A 21,502-nucleotide genomic window follows, 5' to 3' on the forward strand; every position below is an offset into this window, starting at 1 on the left:
TCTGCAGATTCCATGCATAGCTGGTTTTTGCATCGCAGTCTGCCCAAATTTTTATGCCGTGTTTCCCTGGCTTACTAGGCATGTACTGCCGGAAAGGGCATTTTCCAAGGAAAGGGACAAAATGTTCATCTACTGTTACCTCAGGCCCTGGGTTGAACATCAGTGGAAGGAGCTGCACCCACCTTTCCCAGACATCCCTGATGGGAGAAAGCTTGTCAGATTTTTCTCTAGTTTCTCTGTTGTCAAATCTAAGGACTCTTGATATCATTCGAAATGACTGTAGTGACATTGTTGCCCGGAAAATATTTCTGCCTGTCGACGCATCCCAGAGACTATCAGTGGCCTCATTGCTGGATTTGTAAACACCAGCAAGAAGAAGAACACCAATATAAGCATCCAGGTATTCCTCATCAATGTCATTCCACATGTCACCATGAACCTTCTTTCCTTCAAGGTTTGTCATAGCAATCATGACTTTCTTTAGTGACAATGGCATAAACAGATCAAAACATGTCTTGATGTCACTTACTCTCGTCACAGCAAACCTTGTGATTCCAGGGGTCATTTTTTTGACATTTGCAGCAGCTGCCCTGCCATGTAAGTCAGGAGGTACTGAGCTCCAACAGATGTTACCACTTTTGGATTTGAACGTTTCAGCAGGAGTGAGTGCATCTTCAGCATCGGTGACCTCCTCATCAGACTCATCAGATATGTCTGTGCCTTCTGGTAGATACTCTACAATGTCTTCCTCCTCGGAAACCTGCTCATCTGTATCACTATGCTGTTCTGTGTCCTCTGCCTCATTTTCAGAAAAGATATGATCCAGAGCTTGGCTTACTGTAAATCTTCTTCTCATTTTTGACTGCTGCAAACAGGAGATGTGTACTCTGCAAGTCACCAACGCTAAACTAAATTTGTCTTATGCAAGCCTTACATGTCTGAACAGGTCTGTCTTTGTTTGTTTGTTTTGTTTGTTCAGGTAAGGAGACACACAGGCAAAGAGAGAAGCCCCTCAAAGTGTGTTTAGGATTTTTGTTTTGACCCTAACTATTGTTTTATAACCTTAAATTATAACTGGGTCAAAACTGACCCTACCAACACAAAGGTAATAATTTTCACCAGAGCATTTTATAATTTAGTATAATTGTTTGTTTTTTTTGTTTTATTTTAATTAAATACAGATTCCTGACAAAGTCAAAAAGCCTTGATGCAATAAACAAAATTAGGTAGTAGTTTTATGCATTGAAAAAGTAAAACTTGGTCGGTGCTGACCCTAACACACATTAATTAAACCATCATATCAGTTAATGCATTTTGCAAGTAAAATGAATATAGACTGTGATCTAACAAGCAACACTCCAAATACTTATTTAATTTTTTGTGTCAAAAATGTAAAAGATAAGAAAAATGAATGCCTAAATCTCATTAAGCACCAGGCACTTTTATCATTTGTGACAGATAGGGGGCGCTGTTGTCCCCTGGAACCCTCAGACAACACATCAGACACCAGGTAAAAGTCCAGAATTAAATTTATTATAACAGAATGTGCACAAAGCACCCTCCACTCCACAATACTCCAATAATAACTCAATAATTAATCAATAAACATAATCCTCCATTCCCAGCAGCTCAGTTACCCTTCCTCCCAACTTGGCTCAACTTGCTGGGTTTTTCCAGAGTCCTCTATAGTCCTTGACCCGTTTCATAACACTTCCGGGTCAGGTGAAAACTCCTTCTTCCACTCCCGTGATTAGAAAGTACTTCCGGGCTATAATAAAAATCCTCGTGCCTTCCTGCAGCGTCCCCTGGAGGCCCCCATGGTATCCAGCAAGGCTGTGATGTAAAACTCTACTGTCCATGATGCCCTGTTGGAACTCGGGGCACCTCCATGTTGCAAGAAGGGCTCCACCTGGCGGCGTGGGGGTATTGGCCGGGATGAACTGTGTTAATGGAGATAAGTTAGTTGGAGAACTGCTGGTTCCTTTGTTGTTTGCATTTTATTGCTAATAAGAAGCAATTAAAAACAGTGAATGCAACTAAGGTAAAATAATTAATTAAGGGTGGGAAATGTTAACTAGCAAGACAAATAAAATGAAGCATTGAAATGTTGCTTAAGCAATAAGTGCTCCATTAGCAATAACTGACCTCCCATTACGAAACTGGGTTTGAACAAAAACTTGCAGTCTCTGGGGCTCCCAAGGACCAACGTTGCTCACATCTGATTTACAGTCTGACATCTTTGGGTATTTAATAATTTGTACATTATTTTGATATACAGTATATGTTTCAGTGTATATAAATAATATCATTGTTTTCTTAATTTATATATAATTGATTACATGTATAATTATCTTTATATATAATACGCTACCATGGCTGTTCGTTTGTCTGTCCATGACTTTAAATCACCTGTAGCTCGCAAACCGTTTGACCTTTTGACCTGAAATTTGGTACACATATACTATGTGATGTCTACTATCTGCTTTTGGAGTGATGATTGACATCCAACATTATTCCTCTATTTATTTTTATTTTATTTTATTGTAGAATCAACTCTTGGCAGGGCCAGCAGGATGGCTGTGCGGCGGTTGCGTACAGGTGCTGTTCTCATCCCTACCACCTTTGCCATCACTTCCCCTACCTCTTCATATCTTAAATCATTCTTGAGGAAGATTGAACACTTAAGTGCCGGCTTAAGTGAAAAATTAAGAAAAACGTACTAAGTAATTGTAACACAAACACTGACTCAATCAGTTTTAACGCGAAAAGGAAAGATGAAAGAAGAGAAGAAGAGGGCCACTAGGGTGGAGAAAAGAAGAGCTGCTCAGGAAGCAGCAAGCACATCACCTTCTAAGCAAATGAATGCTAAACAGAGACAGAGAAAGAGGATGAAAACTATGAATGCTCAAGTCAGGTGTACTTGTGCATTGCTCAATTACTGATTTATATATAACTAGCTACGCCGCATAATTATGTATTGATGGGTGAACACTTCCTGAAAGACACAGTTGTCCAAATGGGGTTGGTTTTGAGGATACGACTGTAGGTGAATGAAAAGATGTAACTCTGGAAAGGGCAACATACAGGTGCTGGTCATAAAATTAGAATATCATGACAAAGTTGATCTATTTCAGTAATTCCATTCAAAAAGTGAAACTTGTATATTAGATTCATTCATTACACACAGACTGATGTATTTCAAATGTTCATTTCTTTTAATGTTGATGATTATAACTGACAAATAATGAAAGTCCCAAATTCAGTATCTCGTAAAATTAGAATATCAATTAAGACCAATTTTAGAAATGGTGGCCAACTGAAAGGTATGAACATGAAAAGTATGAGCATGTACAGCACTCAATATTTAGTTGGGGCTCCTTTGGCCTGGATTACTGCAGCAATGCGGCGTGGCATGGAGTCGAACAGTCTGTGGCACTGCTCAGGTGTTATGAGAGCCCATGTTGCTCTGATAGTGGCCTTCAGCTCTTCTGAATTGTTGGGTCTGGTGTATTGCATCTTCCTCTTCACAATACCCCATAGATTTTCTATGGGGTTAAAGTCAGACGAGTTTGCTGGCCAATCAAGAACAGGGATACCATGGTCTTTAAACCAGGTACTGGTAGCTTTGGAACTGTGTGCAGGTGCCAGGTCCTGTTGGAAAATGAAATCTGCATCTCCATAAAGTTCGTCAGCAGCAGGAAGCATGAAGTGCTCTAAAACTTCCTGGTAGACAGCTGCGTTGACCTTGGACCTCAGAAAACACAATGGACCAACACCAGCAGATGACATTGCACCCCAAACCATCACTGACTGTGGAAACTTTACACTGGACCTCACTCAACGTGGATTCTGTGGCTCTCCTCTCTTCCTCCAGACTCTGGGACCTTGATTTACAAAGGAAATGCAAAATTTACTTTCATCAGAGAACATAACTTTGGACCACTCAGCAGCAGTCCAGTCCTTTTTGTCTTTAGCCCAGGCGAGACGCTTCTGATGCTGTCTCTTGTTCAAGAGTGGCTTGACACAAGGAATGCGACAGCTGAAACCCATGTCTTGCATATGTCTGTGTGTGGTGGTTCTTGAAGCACTGACTCCAGCTGCAGTCCACTCTTTGTGAATCTCCCCCACATTTTTGAATGGGTTTTGTTTCACAATCCTCTCCAGGGTGCGGTTATCCCTATTGCTTGTACACTTTTTTCTACCACATCTTGTCCTTCCCTTCGCCTCTCTATTAATGTGCTTGGACACAGAGCTCTGTGAACAGCCAGCCTCTTTAGCAATGACCTTTTGTGTCTTGCCCTCCTTGTGCAAGGTGTCAATGGTAGTCTTTTGGACAACTGTCAAGTCAGCAGTCTTCCCCATGATTGTGTAGCCTACAGAACTAGACTGAGAGACCATTTAAAGGCTTTCGCAGGTGTTTTGAGTTAATTAGCTGATTAGAGTGTGGCACCAGGTGTCTTCAATATTGAATCTTTTCACAATATTCTAATTTTCCGAGATACTGAATTTGGGACTTTCATTAGTTGTCAGTTATAATCATCAACATTAAAAGAAATAAACATTTGAAATACATCAGTCTGTGTGTAATTAATGAATCCAATATACAAGTTTCACTTTTTGAATGGAATTACTGAAATAAATCAACTTTGTCATGATATTCTAATTTTATGACCAGCACCTGTACAATACAGCGTTTTACATGCTGCGTACAGCGATTCACATCCGCGACAAATATGATTCTTCTTAGATGGTGCTGGCGCGTCCACCCTCACTCTCGAAGCATACACACTGCCTGGTCATGTGCCCGGTCGCAAGAGCAACTGACAGAGACCTGCCCACCAACTCTAAGACCATGGGATACCCCTCGGAAACTGTTTTACACGCTGCATACAGCGATTCACATCCGTGACAAACAAACTGTTTTACACGGCGCATACAGCAATTCACATCCGCGACAAACAAACTGTTTTACACGCCGCATACAGCGATTCACATCCGCGACAAACAAACTGTTTTACACGCCGCATACAGTGATTCACATCTGTGACAAACATGCCTCTTCTTAGATAGTTCTGCCGCGTCCACCCTCGTTCTCGAAGCATACACACCGCCTGGTCATGTGGCTCTCTCTTGCGCTGCCTGTGTGTGTGCGCGGCTCTCTCTCTCACGCTGCCTGTGTGTGTGCCTCTGTCTCTCTCTGGCGCTGCCTGTGTGTGTGCGCAGCTCTCTCTCTCGGGCTGCCTGTGTGTGTGCCTCTGTTTCTCTCTGGCGCTGCCTGTGTGTGTGTGCGTGGCTTTCTCTCTCGCGCTGCCTGTGTGTGTGCGTCTGTCTCTCTCTGGCGCTGCCTGTGTGTGTGCGCAGCTCTCTCTCTCGCTCTGCCTGTGTGTGTGCCTCTGTCTCTCTCTGGCGCTGCCTGTGTGTGTGCGCGGCTCTCTCTCGCGCTGCCTGTGTGTGTGCCTCTGTCTCTCTCTGGCACTGCCTGTGTGTGTGTGCGGCTCTCTCTTGCACTGCCTGTGTGTGAACCGAGGTTCCACTGAGGTTGACTAATGAAAAGTCAACGTGGCTCAGAGGTGCATATGGAGTCTAGAAGAGACGAACGTGAATGACGCCCGGTGTTGTGAGTTGCTGCGTCTGAGTTGGTGGGCATGGCTCTGCGAGTTGTCATCGTATCCAATGGTCTCAGAGTTGGTGGGCGTGGCTGTCTTGCGTGCTTTCCATGCATGGCTACTTGTCGGTGCGTGCTTTCCATGGGTGGCTACTTGTCGCCGGCTTAGTGAATTATATATATAGATGCCAGTGTCCTGTTTCCTAACACAAAGCATGATAACACATTTAAGATGCATAATTAAAATAAGATGTTTCGCTGCAGAATTACAAGTGAATGAGAAATGTGCAACTCATAATAACTTGTTTGTGAATCAAATGAACTAGAATATTGGGCTGGTTCTTGGTTGTAGTTAATTATTCATGAATCAAATGAACAAGAATTGTTAGCCTGATTCTCAGGTAGTGGCTTGTTCACAAATCAAATGTGTCAAGACTCATGATTGAAGCGGTTCTTGCACATGAATGTCATAAATCTATTAATGAAGTGAAAGACGCTGATGATATCACGCAGGAAGGACACATGTCCTCTTTAGTACTCCCATTGTACTCCACTGAATTGATGAATTCATGCTTCATGTGATTCACTGAAAAGAGTCGTTCAAACAAATCTAATCATTTACGAATCATACATCACTAATACTAGTAGCATTCTTCTGTGATCTGGACTGATTTAGCAGTGTACAGTGTTTTGACTCCACCTTATCTCCTTGTCTCCATTCTTGACTGTACAGTGAACTACTTCTTTTCAAGAGTAACTCAAAATGTTTGTTTCAAAATACATGAGGCAAAGATGAAATGTCCATCCATTTACTGAACCTGCTTATCTAAGTCAAGGTGTTAGGGAATTGGGCCTTTTGCAACACCACTGGGCACAAGGCAGATACCATCTCTTACTAGGACAGCAGTCCATTCCAGAGCACACACCCATCCATATTCACACAGGCAGTGCCACTTTAGAGTAGTCATTCAGCCTAACTTAAACATTTTTGCAATGTTACAGAAAAAACAGAGAAAAATATAAACACATGTGGGGAGGAACCACAGATAGTTACTGGCCATGGAATAGAGTTCAGTCTTCTTCAGGCTGTGAGGTGGAAGTGTTAACCACTGCATCTCTACCATATCCAAAATGAGAAATACCTTGTTCTTTACCAAAAGGTTTTAATTTATTGGTCAGGCTACATCTTCAGCTTCACCTATGGTTTTGGACTTTGGGTAATGACTAAAAGAATAAAATTACAAGAACTAGTGACTGTAATGTTGTTCCAGAGTATGGTTGCTGTTCTCAATGTTTATGACAGGGTGGAGAGTTCATCATTACAGGAGGACTCCAATGTAGGACTTTTGTTTCTCCAGATCAAAATGAGCATGTTGATGTGGTTTTAATATAGAAGTAGGATGTTGCCTGGGTGCCGAGACATTTACAAAATATGATCCACATAAAGAAGGCCCAGGCCAGACCTAGAACAGTCTAGATGGATTACAGTGCCTATAAAAGTATTCCCCTCTTGGAAGTTTTCAGATTTTATTGTTATACAACATTGAATCACAGTGTTAATCTCATTTGCCGTTTTTCACGTTGATCAACAGACATAGTGTATTTAATGTCAATAAAGCAGATCTCTGCAAAGTGATCTAAATTAATTACAGATATAAAACACAAAATAATTAATTGCATAAGCATTCACCCTCTTTAAGTCAGTATTTAGCAAATGCCTCTTTGGCACCCATGACAGCCTTGAATTTGTGTGCACAGGTCTCTATCAGCTTTGCACAGGAGGATCTTCAGTGAACAGCCTTTTAGAAGTCCAGCTACAAATTTCTGTTGGACTGAGAACTAGACACTACTCCAGGATATTAAGACTGTTCTTCTTAAGCAATTCCTGTGTAGTGCTGTCTTTATGTTTGGAGTCATGGTCTTTGCTAAATAACAAATCCTCATCCAAGGTGTAAGATTCCTGCAAACTGCATCAGGATTCTGCAGAATTTCTCTGTAATTTACTGCATTAATTTTCCTCTCTACCTTCACAAGCAGTGCAGGGCCTACTGCACAAAGCATCCCCACAACATGATGCTCCCACCAACATGCTTCACTTTGAGGATGGTGTGTTTTTGACAATGTGCAGTGTTTGTCTTATGCCAAATATGGAGTTTAGTGTGATGATCAAAAAAGCTACATTTTGGTCTCATCAGACCATAGAACCTTGTTCCAGCTGTCTTCAGAGTCTCCTTTGTGCCTTCTGGTAAATTCTACCTGATATCCTGTGCATTTTGGTAACATGACTTTCTCTTTTCACTTAAAGCAACAGTTGGTGTCTGAACAGTCTGTCTGGTCCAATTTGTTATAGACTGTAACTCCTTTAGAGTTCTCATTGGTCTCTAGGTGACCCCCCACACTAGCCTTCTTTTTACTTGACCAATCAGTTTTTGTGGAGAGCCTGTTCTAGAAGAGTTACTGCTGAGACATACTTTTTCCATTTCTTAATGACTGATTTAACTGAAAAGCAAAGGATATTCTGTGACTGGAATATTTTCTTTTTTCCATCCCATAACTTGTGCTTTCCAAACATCATTGTTTGGACTGTACTTTTGTCTTCGTTGTGAAGTTTAGGCCATGAAATTGACTTGTCATAAGTTGGACCTTCCAGATAAAGTGCATTTATATGACAAACGATCGATCAAATGACACTCTCTGACTACAAATAGGTGAACTCTATTAAACTACTTCTGTGATTTATAAAACCAATTGGCTGCACCAGTAATGATCTGGATCTGTCATATATTCAGATATACTTATACTTATGCAATCAATTATTTTGTGTTTAATATTTGTAATTAACTTAGACCATTTTGCAGAGAACTTGAAAACAGTTTGACATTAAAAAGTCTCTTCATGTTGATCAGTTTTAAAAACACCAAACTAAATCCACTAAGATTCAATGTTAGATAATAATAAGATGTGTAAACTTCAAAAGGGGTGAATACTGTTTTATTGGAACTGTACATCTCTTGACATCTGTTCTTTCCCCAAAGGATGATTAAAGGAGTTTTTAAGAATATGGTGATCTAGTCAGTCCAAAAGAGCATGTTGTAACCCCAACCCTCATTAGTATACAATACAGTGAGTAAAAGCAAAGTGAAATGATCTTTTATTTCTAAAATAGTATTCTCTTTTAAGAACAGTTAAGGCTGTAGATGAAAACATTTACAATACTCCTCTTATCAGTGTCAGCTCCGGTGATGTGATGTGTGGTGCCATAAATATCAGGTGAAGGCTATAAAAAAACTAAATAAATGAACAAGCACTACAATGAGAAAAGTCTACATCAGATTGAGACAGAAGAGATATGGATTTAATAAATGCCATGACTTCTGTAAACATTTGAAAAGTATAATACAGAGCACAAGTTCTTAAACTTTTTAATCCATCCATCCATCCATCCATTGTCTCCCGCTTATCCGAGGTCGGGTCGCAACGGGCAGCAGCTTGAGCAGAGATGCCCAGACTTCCCTCTCCCCGGCCACTTCTTCTAGCTCTTCCGGGAGAATCCCAAGGCGTTCCCAGGCCAGTCGAGAAACATAGTCCCTCCAGCGTGTCCTGGGTCTTCCCCGGGGCCTCCTCCCGGTTGGACGTGCCCGGAACACCTCACCAGGGAGGCGTCCAGGAGGCATCCTGATCAGATGCCCGAGCCACCTCATCTGACTCCTCTCGATGCGGAGGAGCAGCGGCTCTACTCTGAGCCCCTCCCGGATGACTGAGCTTCTCACCCTATCTTTAAGGGAAAGCCCAGACACCCTGCGGAGGAAACTCATTTCAGCCGCTTGTATTCGCGATCTCGTTCTTTCGGTCACTACCCATAGCTCATGACCATAGGTGAGGGTAGGAACATAGATCGACTGGTAAATTGAGAGCTTCGCCTTGCGGCTCAGCTCCTTTTTCACCACGACAGACCGATGCAATGCCCGCATTACTGCGGATGCCGCACCGATCCGCCTGTCGATCTCACGCTCCATTCTTCCCTCACTCGTGAACAAGACCCCGAGATACTTGAACTCCTCCACTTGGGGCAGGATCTCGCTACCAACCCTGAGAGGGCACTCCACCCTTTTCCGGCTGAGGACCATGGTCTCGGATTTGGAGGTGCTGATTCTCATCCCAGCCGCTTCACACTCGGCTGCGAACCGATCCAGAGAGAGCTGAAGATCACGGCCTGATGAAGCAAACAGGACAACATCATCTGCAAAAAGCAGTGACCCAATCCTGAGCCCACCAAACTGGACCCCCTCAACACCCTGGCTGCGCCTAGAAATTCTGTCCATAAAAGATATGAACAGAATCGGTGACAAAGGGCAGCCCTGGCGGAGTCCAACTCTCACTGGAAACGGGTTCGACTTACTGCCGGCAATGCGGACCAAGCTCTGGCACCGATCGTACAGGGACTGAACAGCCCTTATCAGGGGGGCCGGTACCCCATACTCTCGGAGTACCCCCCACAGGATTCCCCGAGGGACACGGTCGAATGCCTTTTCTAAGTCCACAAAACACATGTAGACTGGTTGGGCAAACTCCCATGCACCCTCCAGGACCCTGCTAAGGGTATAGAGCTGGTCCACTGTTCCGCGACCAGGACGAAAACCACACTGTTCCTCCTGAATCCGAGGCTCGACTATCCGACGGACCCTCCTCTCCAGGACCCCTGAATAGACTTTTCCAGGGAGGCTGAGGAGTGTGATCCCTCTGTAGTTGGAACACACCCTCCGATCCCCCTTCTTAAAGAGGGGGACCACCACCCCGGTCTGCCAATCCAGAGGCACTGTCCCTGATGTCCATGCGATGTTGCAGAGGCGTGTCAGCCAAGACAGTCCTACAACATCCAGAGCCTTGAGGAACTCCGGGCGTATCTCATCCACCCCCGGGGCCCTACCACCAAGGAGTTTTTTGACCACCTTGGTGACCTTAGTCCCAGAGATGGGGGAGTCCACCTCTGAGTCCCCAGGCTCTGCTTCCTCATTGGAAGGCATGTTAATGGGAGAACCAAAATAAGGAAATCTGTACCATTCTAGGACCCAAAAAGACAATGACTATACTGAAAAAAAGCAGTTTTGTTTCCTTTTAAGAATTTCTCTTGCATGAATGTTACTAAAAGAAAAAAATGGAAAGCAATTATATTGTTAACAAAACAATAATCATAATTCAAAACAGGGAATAGATTCCTGAGGTGTATCACTGCCAGTGTAAATGTTTAGTACAAGCTTTAGTAAAGCTGAGAGAATTAAATCATTTGGGTGCATCACGAGGATGTGATGATTTTTGAAAGGACAGTATGAATAGTCAATTAACTTTTTCACCTGACTTATGGCGCTGGATAAAGAATAAAGTAATTAAAAAAATGAATTGATGCAGTTTATTTATCTTGTTTTAAATAACAGTTTTTGAGTTTCCACATTAATATAACAACATATTTTTCTAAATGAGTTTGCAAATACTTCAGTATATCCCAGTTATCATTTAGCAATTCAATAAGATGATTGAAAAAATATCTAAATTATTCCTAAAAAAAATGTTCGCACTCTTTGTTTATATGGGTGATATGACAAATCATGATGAATTATTCTGCCAACACTCCAGTTTGAAATGTTGATTGCTATCCAGCGACATTGTGCTAAATGTCTACAGCTTGTCTCAACCTTTCAATATTTTCTATATGTTCTTACAGTTCTCAGTGGTCCAAACATATCCTTCACACTACCATTGGATTGAAATTTATTGAACTATTTCAAAAAGGAATTCTTTCTCGGGAAGCATGTTAAACTCCATGCGATATCTTCTTTGCAACTCTGCATTGATTCAATGTATTCTATGTGAGGAAGCTATGACCAGTTGTCCATTGTCACTGAAACTGAATGTAGCATACAGTACAGCACTGCTATAGCACTAAATATATATCCTCACCCTATTCCATCGCTGTTCATAACACCTCAGAAATTGTCCTTGTACAGCACACTTGTTTTTCACTTCAATATTCAACTTAGCTTGAGTGTTTCACTGGCTATAAAAGGGTAGAGGGTATCATGAGGAATATTTATTGTATTTTGGTGCCTTAGAAATGAAGGCTGTCTGTGATGCATCAATAGTGTTGTTTCACATACGAGAACAATAAATAGTATAAAAATAATTAGATATAACTCAGCTTGGCTAATTTTACTACACAATCATTTGGCAACTCATCTAAAACATGCCCAGGACCTGCTTTGGGTCATGACCCAAAGTTTAAGGTTCAATGGGTGGATAAATACTTTATTAGGCTACTATAAGTATGAATTCATTGAATACCCTGCCCGAAGTCTACAAAATCCTCCATGGCACTCTAAAAAACAAATGTAAACTACTTCCTGAAAATGTAGTTGTCATATGTAGAAGAGATAAGAGAGTAAAAGGAAGTAAATTCTGTTCACAGAGAGATTGTCATGCCTAAGTGACACAGCAAGTGACTAAGCTGCCAAAGTACACATAGACTGTAATCAACTACCATTAATGAGATAAAAAAAACAGCACTCTAATAGATAAAAACACTGAAAAAATAAGCTAGGAAGTGCCTGCTTGCCTGCCATATAAAAGGAATGAAAATTATGAGACATTGCTAGGCAAATTTAAATAAACTCTTCTGTGTCTTTTGCCAGGAGTCTCTGAAATCAGCACAAGCAAGCCACAGAGCAATATACAAGTTAGCTACCTAGAAATATAATGGATTACTTTTATGTGTAAATTGACACAAGTAACACAGATAACCAACCATCTGCAACCAATTGAATCAAGAGCACTGAGAGGAAGCTCCAAATAGAGACATTTGAATGGATTTGCAAATGAGGAGTTCTGGGAATAAAAACTGTGACCAACATGCAGATCTGATGCTAAGTTTAGATCCTTGGATTTCCAATGTTTTTGCCACTTATACTGCAAGGAAAAAAATAATCTTCATTGGATACGGACAAAAATGGAAAATGAGTAGTTTAAATGAAACTTTTAAGCATATTTCATAAGATATATCTTACTCTGTGGAATGAGAGTCCAAAAAGTCAAGAGCTGGGGTATGGCAGAAGTTGTCTGATTAGAAAACTAAGTGGAATAAAAGTAGCAAAAAAGAACACACCAGGACATAGGATGCCTGAACTAGACTGTCCTAGGTATGCCAGAGGGGAACTAGAGCCCAGAATATGTCTGCACAATTTATATACATAGTGATACTGCACTATTCCTAGTCCTGCCAGCAGAGAGTTTTTGAATCGAATGTGTCGAAAAAATGTTAGAAATTTAGTTACAAAGACTGTGCATATCACCAAGAATTTGAAAATGTGTTCACAAAAATGAGTTGCACATTCTTAAGTACTTACATTTACACAGCACTCTCTCTACTCATTATCCTTCACTCTAAGGACTCACACAAGGGTGTTTAAAACCAGAACAGAAGATGTTCACATGGGCTTACAGTCACTTCATGTGCAGTTTGATCCCATCGTACAATTAACAGATTAACTCGCCTGCAGTTCCCAATCCTCTTAAAATTAGAGTAAATAACGACACTGCAGCGTACTCTACAGGGTTACCAAAGTTTTGTCAAAAAGACATGCCTTTTACATTCTGAAAATATGAAATGTGCAATAAACTGCTATATGTTTGGAGCAGTACGTACTGTAAACTATCTTAATGAACAAAACCCAGATATTACAATTCATAATCCATTCATCTTCCAAACCCCACTCATCCTAAGCAGGGTCACAGGGCAGTCTATCCCAGCAAGCATCAGGCACAAACAATCCCAAGACAGGGTGACAGTCCATCACAGAGTGAATACACTCACACTCACAGATGTCAGGGCCAATTTAGCAACACCAATTCACCCAAACTGTATGTCTTGGGGAGGAGGACCGGAGCACTAAGAGAAAACCCATGCAGACAGAGGAAGAACATTCAAACTCCACGCAGGGAGCACCCAGGATGCAAACCCTGGTGTCTTTGTTGTGAGGCAGCAGCACTATCACTGCTCCACCATGCTGTTCACAATACATTTGTTTTTTTTCATAATTCATTAAGTAACATAGAAGGTTAAATAAAAAAGTAAAAGAAATTTGAAAAGTATGCAGTAAATACAAGTTGATGCAATGTAACACAAATTCAAATTGCCTTTACTTTTTCATTAACCTTCATATGTTAATTATAAAGAATCTGTATTTTTTAGCCATACTTTCTTTTTCAAATTATTGTGTACTGTGCTAGGCCATTAAATGGTGGTAAACTCTATAACAAACAGAGGTACTGAATTAATAGTGCATAACAAATTAGTGGCCATACAAGAGTTATTTGAATTGAAGTTAGTTAAAATGAAGAAATGATCAGTGGATTCATTCTGAAATATAAGAAGAAGAGATACACGTGCCTGCATTCATCCATTCATCCATTTTTTAGCTTAATTAATCCAATTCAGCGTTGCTGGATGCATTCACATGTTTATGCTATACAATACAGTATGCAGAAGTATACTTTACTGTATTTATGTATTTATATGTGAACTCAAAAAATAAGTATACACACACCCTTTAATGAATATGTATTTATACAAATAAATGCAGCTTCCAAATGCTTTTATAAAAGAACTCAAAAAACAATGTAAAACCCATGCATGTATGTGTACTTGTATGTACTGTATATGTGTTTATATGCTTTTATATATTATATATATACACTGAGCAATAGGTGTAGATAGATAGATAGATAGATAGATAGATAGATAGATAGATAGATAGATAGATAGATAGATAGATAGATAGATAGATAGATAGATAGATAGATAGATAGATAGATAGATAGATAGATAGAATAACCTATGCATGTATGTGTACTTGTATGTGTATGTGTTTATATGCTTTTATATTATATACACTGAGCAATGGTGTAGATAGATAGATAGATAGATAGATAGATAGATAGATAGATAGATAGATAGATAGATAGATAGATAGATAGATAGATAGATAGATAGATAGATAGATAGATAGATAGATAGATAGATAGATATGTATACATTCTAACATTTAAATCAACTTAGTATTTGTAATCTACATAACTATACAATACTCGAATACATCCATGTGTGTCTGAATTTACTCACTGCATTATTACATTTTTACTTTTCCAGCATATTCCACATTTTACACTGAAGTCCAGGTATAGTTAAGTCATACTTCTTGTGATATACATTAAATTGTGTTTACAAAAGTATTTAAGCTTTATTATCTTAGTCGACACTAGTGTTTTAATTCTAATGTAAAACTATAAAGGTGGTTCAAGTGTTAAATCCATGCTTAATAGCTTTTCAGAATGAAGAGCTTGTTTGTTTAACTAGAATTACTCCCAAGGTAAGCAAGCTTTAGGGAAGGGATATTTTAAAATCCCTCACATTAAAGAGTTTTCACAAACACAGGGAAGCTCAACAGCACAAAACTGCTTGAAGAAAAGGAGAGCCAATTGGTTGGCAAAAAGTTGGCAGAATTGCAGTTGGTAAATTCACCTCTAGACAAGAACTGAAATTAAGACAGTAAAAATCAAAACAAAAACCTTCTGGTTACTTACCTTGGCTGGTGGGATCTCCTAAAATAGAGAGACTTTCAGGTAAAGACAACAAGCACAAGTGCAGCAAACCTTTGGTTCCTTACTGGCAATTAACTGTTTAACTGGCTGAACCTCAACCTGCCGTAAATGTAAATCATTAACGAGTGGAAGACAAGACTCTAACTTAACATTTCACTTTCAAACACACAGCGTTCAGCCAAAGCTGCTTAGGGGGCTGACTGTCTTAGCGGCTAAGAGACCTGCATTAAAGACAGGGTCTTCCACACATAATTAACAAGCAACACCTTCCCCGGCCTGTATGGAAATAAAGTCTTCAGATACAATAAATCTTACCTTCAATATCCAGCTTTCTGTTGCCCTTTCTGTCACCTTTTTCTTGCATTCAAATACAAAATTTCATTGAAGTGTGTGAGGAAAGTTTTTTAACACAAAGAAATCACAATTTAAGCAACATCCAGCTCTTGTGGGTGTCTGGGACACAGTGTGACATTAACTGATCGTGTACCTTGAAAATTGTGGTCCACAACAGAATGTTGTCAAGTCCTCTTTTTGATCCTTTATTAGTCTTTCCCAGAATTTCTTTTTTTATGATTTCTAGTATTATTTATCATCAGGTTAAACACACAATATACCACTGCCTGCATAGCAAGTAGAATATTAATGAAGTTCCTTGCCACTTTTTGTGTCCTTTGTCATACCTGTAGTTCCGTCAGTGCTCTAATCCATGGCTAATGCCCACAAGAAGCCCATATGGGTGTTGAAGACTCGTTCCATTTATAACCCAGGGAGCCATTGTTATTTATTGATACAGACAATGGATAATGGCCTCCACTGTTGGGCTGACTAAAACAAAACACACTTGAATAAAAGCGCAATTACCCTGACCTACTTCACGATAATCATTAAAAAGAGACCTCTGTGGTTCCTTTTAGTAGCCTTCATGTAAAAGATAATGCAGGCAACATTACAGCCTTCACATTTATTTTCTATTTTAAATTAATGTTATACCTTAATGTCCTTTTTCTCAATTAATTTTTTGCATTGCAGAGATAAACTAGTAGAACTGTCCAGGCCCAATTAGAGCCGAAGCTAAACTGTGTTGTGACTCGCTCTGTCCAGTTTTACGATGAATGTACAAGCACATGTCCACTACAGCTAAATGCTTCTCATCCAAGAGGCCACTCACAGACTATTATTCAGAAATTCATTCCATTAAGTGAATTCTTGTATAGAACATTTATCTTTTTTTGTTTTCAAATTTGTATTGATAAAATGAAAAAGAAATACAGTAAAAGGAAACCAACAATAATAACTGATTTTTGAGCTATGTAAGAACAAAAACAAAACACAAACTGATGTTCACCTGTCCCAATCCACTGAGACAACTAATTAAAAAGAAACACAATAAAAAAAAGTGTTGATAGATGAACACACATATACACCATGCAAAGTAAAGGAAAATAAAAAAGGAGGAAAGGTGAACAGGAGAAACTGCCTCATGGAGCAACACCTGACCAGCTCTTTACAAATTGAACAACATGAAGCAAGTTGTGGACAGTAGAGCCAGAAGATTTGGTGACACAAGATACAGAAAGTTCAAGAAGGGTAAGAAATACTTGAGTTTATGTATGTGTGTGTGTACAGTACATGTGCAAAGACCAGCATCCCATCCAAGGATGGCTCCTGTTTTGGTATGAATGCTGCCCAAAGTCACTGGAAAGATCTCTGGCTCCCCAAATTAAACTAAGCAGGGGTGAAAGAAAATGAAAAATAATGGTGATATTGAATGGCAGGTAAATGTTAATGTAATGAAGACAAATGAAGGCCAGATTAGCTAAGTCCTTTCAGTAACAGAGAAGTGGAAAATGAAACTTAAGTTACAAAGAAGAAACCACGCTCTGTGTGAAAAAGTAAAGTCCAGTGGTCCTCATTCAATGTAAGTCGTCTCCAGTGAAGAAACACAGTAACAAGAATAAATGGCTGTCCAGCCCCTCACTACAGTGCTGGATATTTTATAGATTATCACTGAACTCATAGGACTGACTGGCAGTTTACTGCACAATATGGACATATTAATAATATATTAAAAAACATTACAAAAGTATTAAACTCACCATCAATGACATCTCAAACATAGGGTTGGACTGAGATTCAGTTTTAGAAAAAATTGCATTTCTTATTTGTGTATCACTCCAGGGTGGCACAGCTGTTAGTGCTGCTGCTGCTTGCTGTTCCAGACTCCCAGGTTAGAATCCCCAGTCCAGGGTGCTGTCTGAGCAGAGTCTGCTCCTTCTGCTTAATAATAATAATACATTTTATGTTGTCACACACGCAGAATAAGAGGCAGCTAAAGGACTTGAGTAATTGTAATGCTACATCAGACCAGTGGGTGGCGGAGTGTGCTGACTGTCTCTCTTAGTTCCTTGCAGACTATTCCCGGGAAATCCCACCAGGTTCCAGCACCTCTGATGACACCATTTCTGTTTCCTGTGCCTCTGATGACGTCACATAAACAACATCATTTCCTCCACCGGCCTTTAAAACCCCCATCTTACCTCCACATAATCAGTTCTGTTTTGGACTCAGACTTGTGAACAACTTGCTCTATTTCAACCTTTCTACAGCCAGAACATAATATATGGGTGGCTGCCCCAAACCTTTATATTTGTCCGGAATCATTTTGTGACAATGTATATACAGTAGCGCCTTTTGTATCTGTAAGGAATTTCCTCCATCCTAAATATTTTGGGTTTTTACATTGCACCTAACACCATTGGGAAAATCTCAGGTTTCCCAAGTCCTGAACTTGATAGATTGGTTAGAAAATGGATGTGTTATGGGTAAAATTGTCATGCAGTGGTGGAGGGTAAACAAGTAGTGAGTAGCCTTGAATGATTCTATTGAAATGTGACTTAACTTACTAAACTTGTGAAAGAGTTCAAAAAAGGAAGCATAGCTTAGCTCCTAACCCTAACCCTAAACTGAAAAACACCAAAGCCATCAGAGGATTTTTATTAAGCAGCCAGTGTGTTGTGGTGACTAAACCACTGGAGCTTAAAGCACAAGATTGTCAATTTAATTCCTGCCTGACCTCACTTTATGACCTTTAACAAGTCGCTCAGTCAGCTTGTGTACTAACTGTAAAAAATACACAAGTAAACAATTTGAATGTAGCTTGATCTTCTGAGTTACTTTGAGTAAAGATGTCAGAAAAATAAAACAATAATATTTTATCCTTTCACTTTGTACATTATCCTCTCTTATTTAGTCTCATCCAGCTGCTCAATGCTTTGCACTTTTCTTCTCATTAGAGGAAAATCCTACATTTCTTCAAGTGTTTTCCACAATTCTCCATATTCAGTGTCTTTTTCTTATTTGTATCTTTTATATTTTCTTTCAGATTCATAAGACACTGGATAATCTCTAAACCTATGAATTACCCCACTGCACAAGTTACATAATAATTCTTCAGCACAGTCCTTTACTAAATGGTCTTCCTAATTTTGAGCTAACTTTTGTAAAATAAGCTACTATATTCCTCGCTGGTATTTGCTTTAAAGATTGGCAAAATTGAAAAGATTTCACCCTTTGAACAAAATGTTCTGTCATTACTCTGTCTTTACTAGTTGACTGATAGCCTGCAAAGCTGTTGACAGCCTAGTTATCATAACATTACAAACCTGCTCAAACCATTTTAGGGTCACAGTGCCAATCCAAAAAGGATTGGGTGCAAGACAGGAAGTAACTCAGAGAGATAGATAGATAGATAGATAGATAGATAGATAGATAGATAGATAGATAGATAGATAGATAGATAGATAGATAGATAGATAGATAGATAGATAGATAGATAGATAGATAGATAGATAGATAGATAGATAGATAGATAGATAGAGTTGCCTAATGATAAGAGAGGAGTCACAGTGAAGCAATATGCAGACATATTGCTGTTGGTATAAACCGTATAAAGGAGCCCCAGTAGCATTTCTTGACACACTTCTGCTGACTAATTTGTTGGCTGACAGTCCTCCGTGTTAGTGTGCCAGAAAGAGGATGTGCAGCCTTATTCATAATGGCATTCTGTTTATCTTCAGTCTCTTTCTTGCTCCTTCTTTCAGCAGGTCGACAGTACCTCCAATAAATAAGTCTACCTTTTTAGTTGCCTTGACACTTGAAGTGATGTTTGTGATGGTATGGGTCAGCTCCACACTACCTGTACCATCCTGTACCATCCAGGCAATTACTCAAAAATAGTGCCCCTTCCTCAACCTCCAGATCCTGTAGCCCCAAGGCTCATTCCCAACCACCTGCCTTCAGTCACTTCAGCCAGCTTTCTCTCCCTTCTGCCTTTCTCTCTGTCTTTTAACCTCTGTCTTTCTCTTGTGACTCTTTTAATTCAGATCTGTTTTTTTCCCTCTCTGCCAAGCAGGCTCCTTTTATTGCCAGCTACTCTAATAGGGCTCAGTTGTGAATGTGCCACTCCCTCCAAGGCAATAGTGAGGCACCTGACTGATGCTTGCCTTCACATGTGCCTTCACAATCAGCCAGGCAACCAGTGCAAAGCACATTCATGCACCAACCAACACCCAATTAAAGCCTGCACATTTGCAGAGCACAATTATTTATTTAAAATCATCCAAACGCCATGGACCACCTGTGACAATTTTACCAGTCCGGCACAACACAGCACAGAAAATCGCACTGGCCATCACAGAGTTGTAGAAGATGCAAAGAATGACACTTCCCACATTAAAAAAGTGCAGTGTCCTAAGAAAAAAGAGTCTGCTCTACTCTTTCTTATATACTTCCTCTGTGTTACGAAAGCCTGTCATTGATGTGCACCCCCATGTTCTTGAGTGCACCACCTCCACATCCGCTCCCTGAATAGAGACCGGATGTAAAGGCTTTTTGGTGTGGCAAAGTCAATAACCAATTCCTTGGTTTTGCTGATATTAAGTTGCAGAAAATTCTCTTTGAACCAAAAAACAAAGTTTTCTACCTGTCTCATCCTCTTTGTCAATACATGCCATTAGTGCAGAATCATGTGAAAATTTTTGCAAGTTTCATGACCGGATGTTATATTTATAGTCCAAGCTGTACTTGAGAAACAGAAAAGGTGGCAGCACTGCTGTTGTGACACAGTCCTTAAGCCTTATGAACTGTGGTCTGCTGGACAGATAACCTATTATCCAGGACACCATTGGTATATCCATCTGCAGTCCTCACAGTACTGCCAGCTTTGTCCAGATGAGAATAAATGTTGTGGAGCTGATTGATAATTGTATTTTCCACTCTAGTCTCTGTTTGATTAGCAAACTGCAGTGGGTTCAAGTAGACTTTAACAAGAGTACTCGTATAGTCCTGGACCAGCCTCTTGATAGTCTTCATAATGTGGGATGTAAGGGCCAGTGGTTTGAAGTCATTAAGTGAAGATGCACCTGACATCTTTGGAACTGGAACAATAAAGGATGTTTTCAACAGCACCATTACTTCCTGGAACCTTAGTAACAGACTGAACAGGTAACAGAGAACACCACAGAGTTGGTCAGCACTTGAATGCTGGAGGACGTCTGGGTGTGGCCTCCTAAGCTGTTTCCTCAGTTGGTCATCAGTTATGGACAGTCTGTACTGATGGTCTGAGGTGGACTTCTCACTAGCTATACCAGTTGAAGTGTAAGACTAAAATACATTCGGGGAGTTATTAATGAAGTAGGGATGGTGTGTTGGGATTGGACATTGGAAGAAGGTGGCAATGGGAGGGAAATCTACAACCAATAAAAAATGGCTCAGGGTATTAGCTTTGTTCAAGTTCCCTTTCCTTTTGTTGGATTGCTTCAGTTCAGTAGTTATGCCCAGTTAATTCCAAACACCTTTCATGTTGTTCATGTTGACCTTTCTTTCTATTTTAACTCTGTAAGCTTCCTCTCACCTTTTTTTCGGCACTTTCAGAGCCTTCTTGTCTCCAGATTTGAGGGTTTTCTAATTATTTCAGGAAACTGTTTAGCTGTTTAGAAATCTAGAGCTTGTTATTTGGAAGGCTGTGGATTCTTACAGCTAGTATTTCAAAGGCTGGATTATTTGCTTTAGTTGTATTTATTTATTTTATTTTTTTGCTTTTACCCCGTTCCTCATTCACATAGATGAGCAAAGCCATTTGTACTTTTTTCCACCCTATTCTGGGTCTTTGTCTGCCCATTTTAGATTTAAATCTGTCTGGTATCAGTCTAGCATCTGTCCCTCAATAGCCAAACAATTACCTACATTTCT

At 40.0% G+C, this 21,502-nt stretch overlaps 1 protein-coding gene across 1 annotated transcript in view; it reads right to left on the minus strand.

Moving 5' to 3' along the window:
- Positions 1-15,311, minus strand: part of cdhr2 (cadherin related family member 2) — a 170,653-nt gene extending 155,342 nt beyond the window's left edge. The window contains exon 1 of the mRNA XM_051934136.1: positions 15,236-15,311. The gene's annotated coding sequence lies outside the window, so the exon portion shown is untranslated. The remainder of the gene's footprint in view (positions 1-15,235) is intronic.
- Positions 15,312-21,502: the final 6,191 nt, after the last annotated feature.

Source organism: Erpetoichthys calabaricus, chromosome 11, assembly GCF_900747795.2.
Source record: "Erpetoichthys calabaricus chromosome 11, fErpCal1.3, whole genome shotgun sequence".
Classification (NCBI taxonomy): Eukaryota; Metazoa; Chordata; class Cladistia; order Polypteriformes; family Polypteridae; genus Erpetoichthys; species Erpetoichthys calabaricus.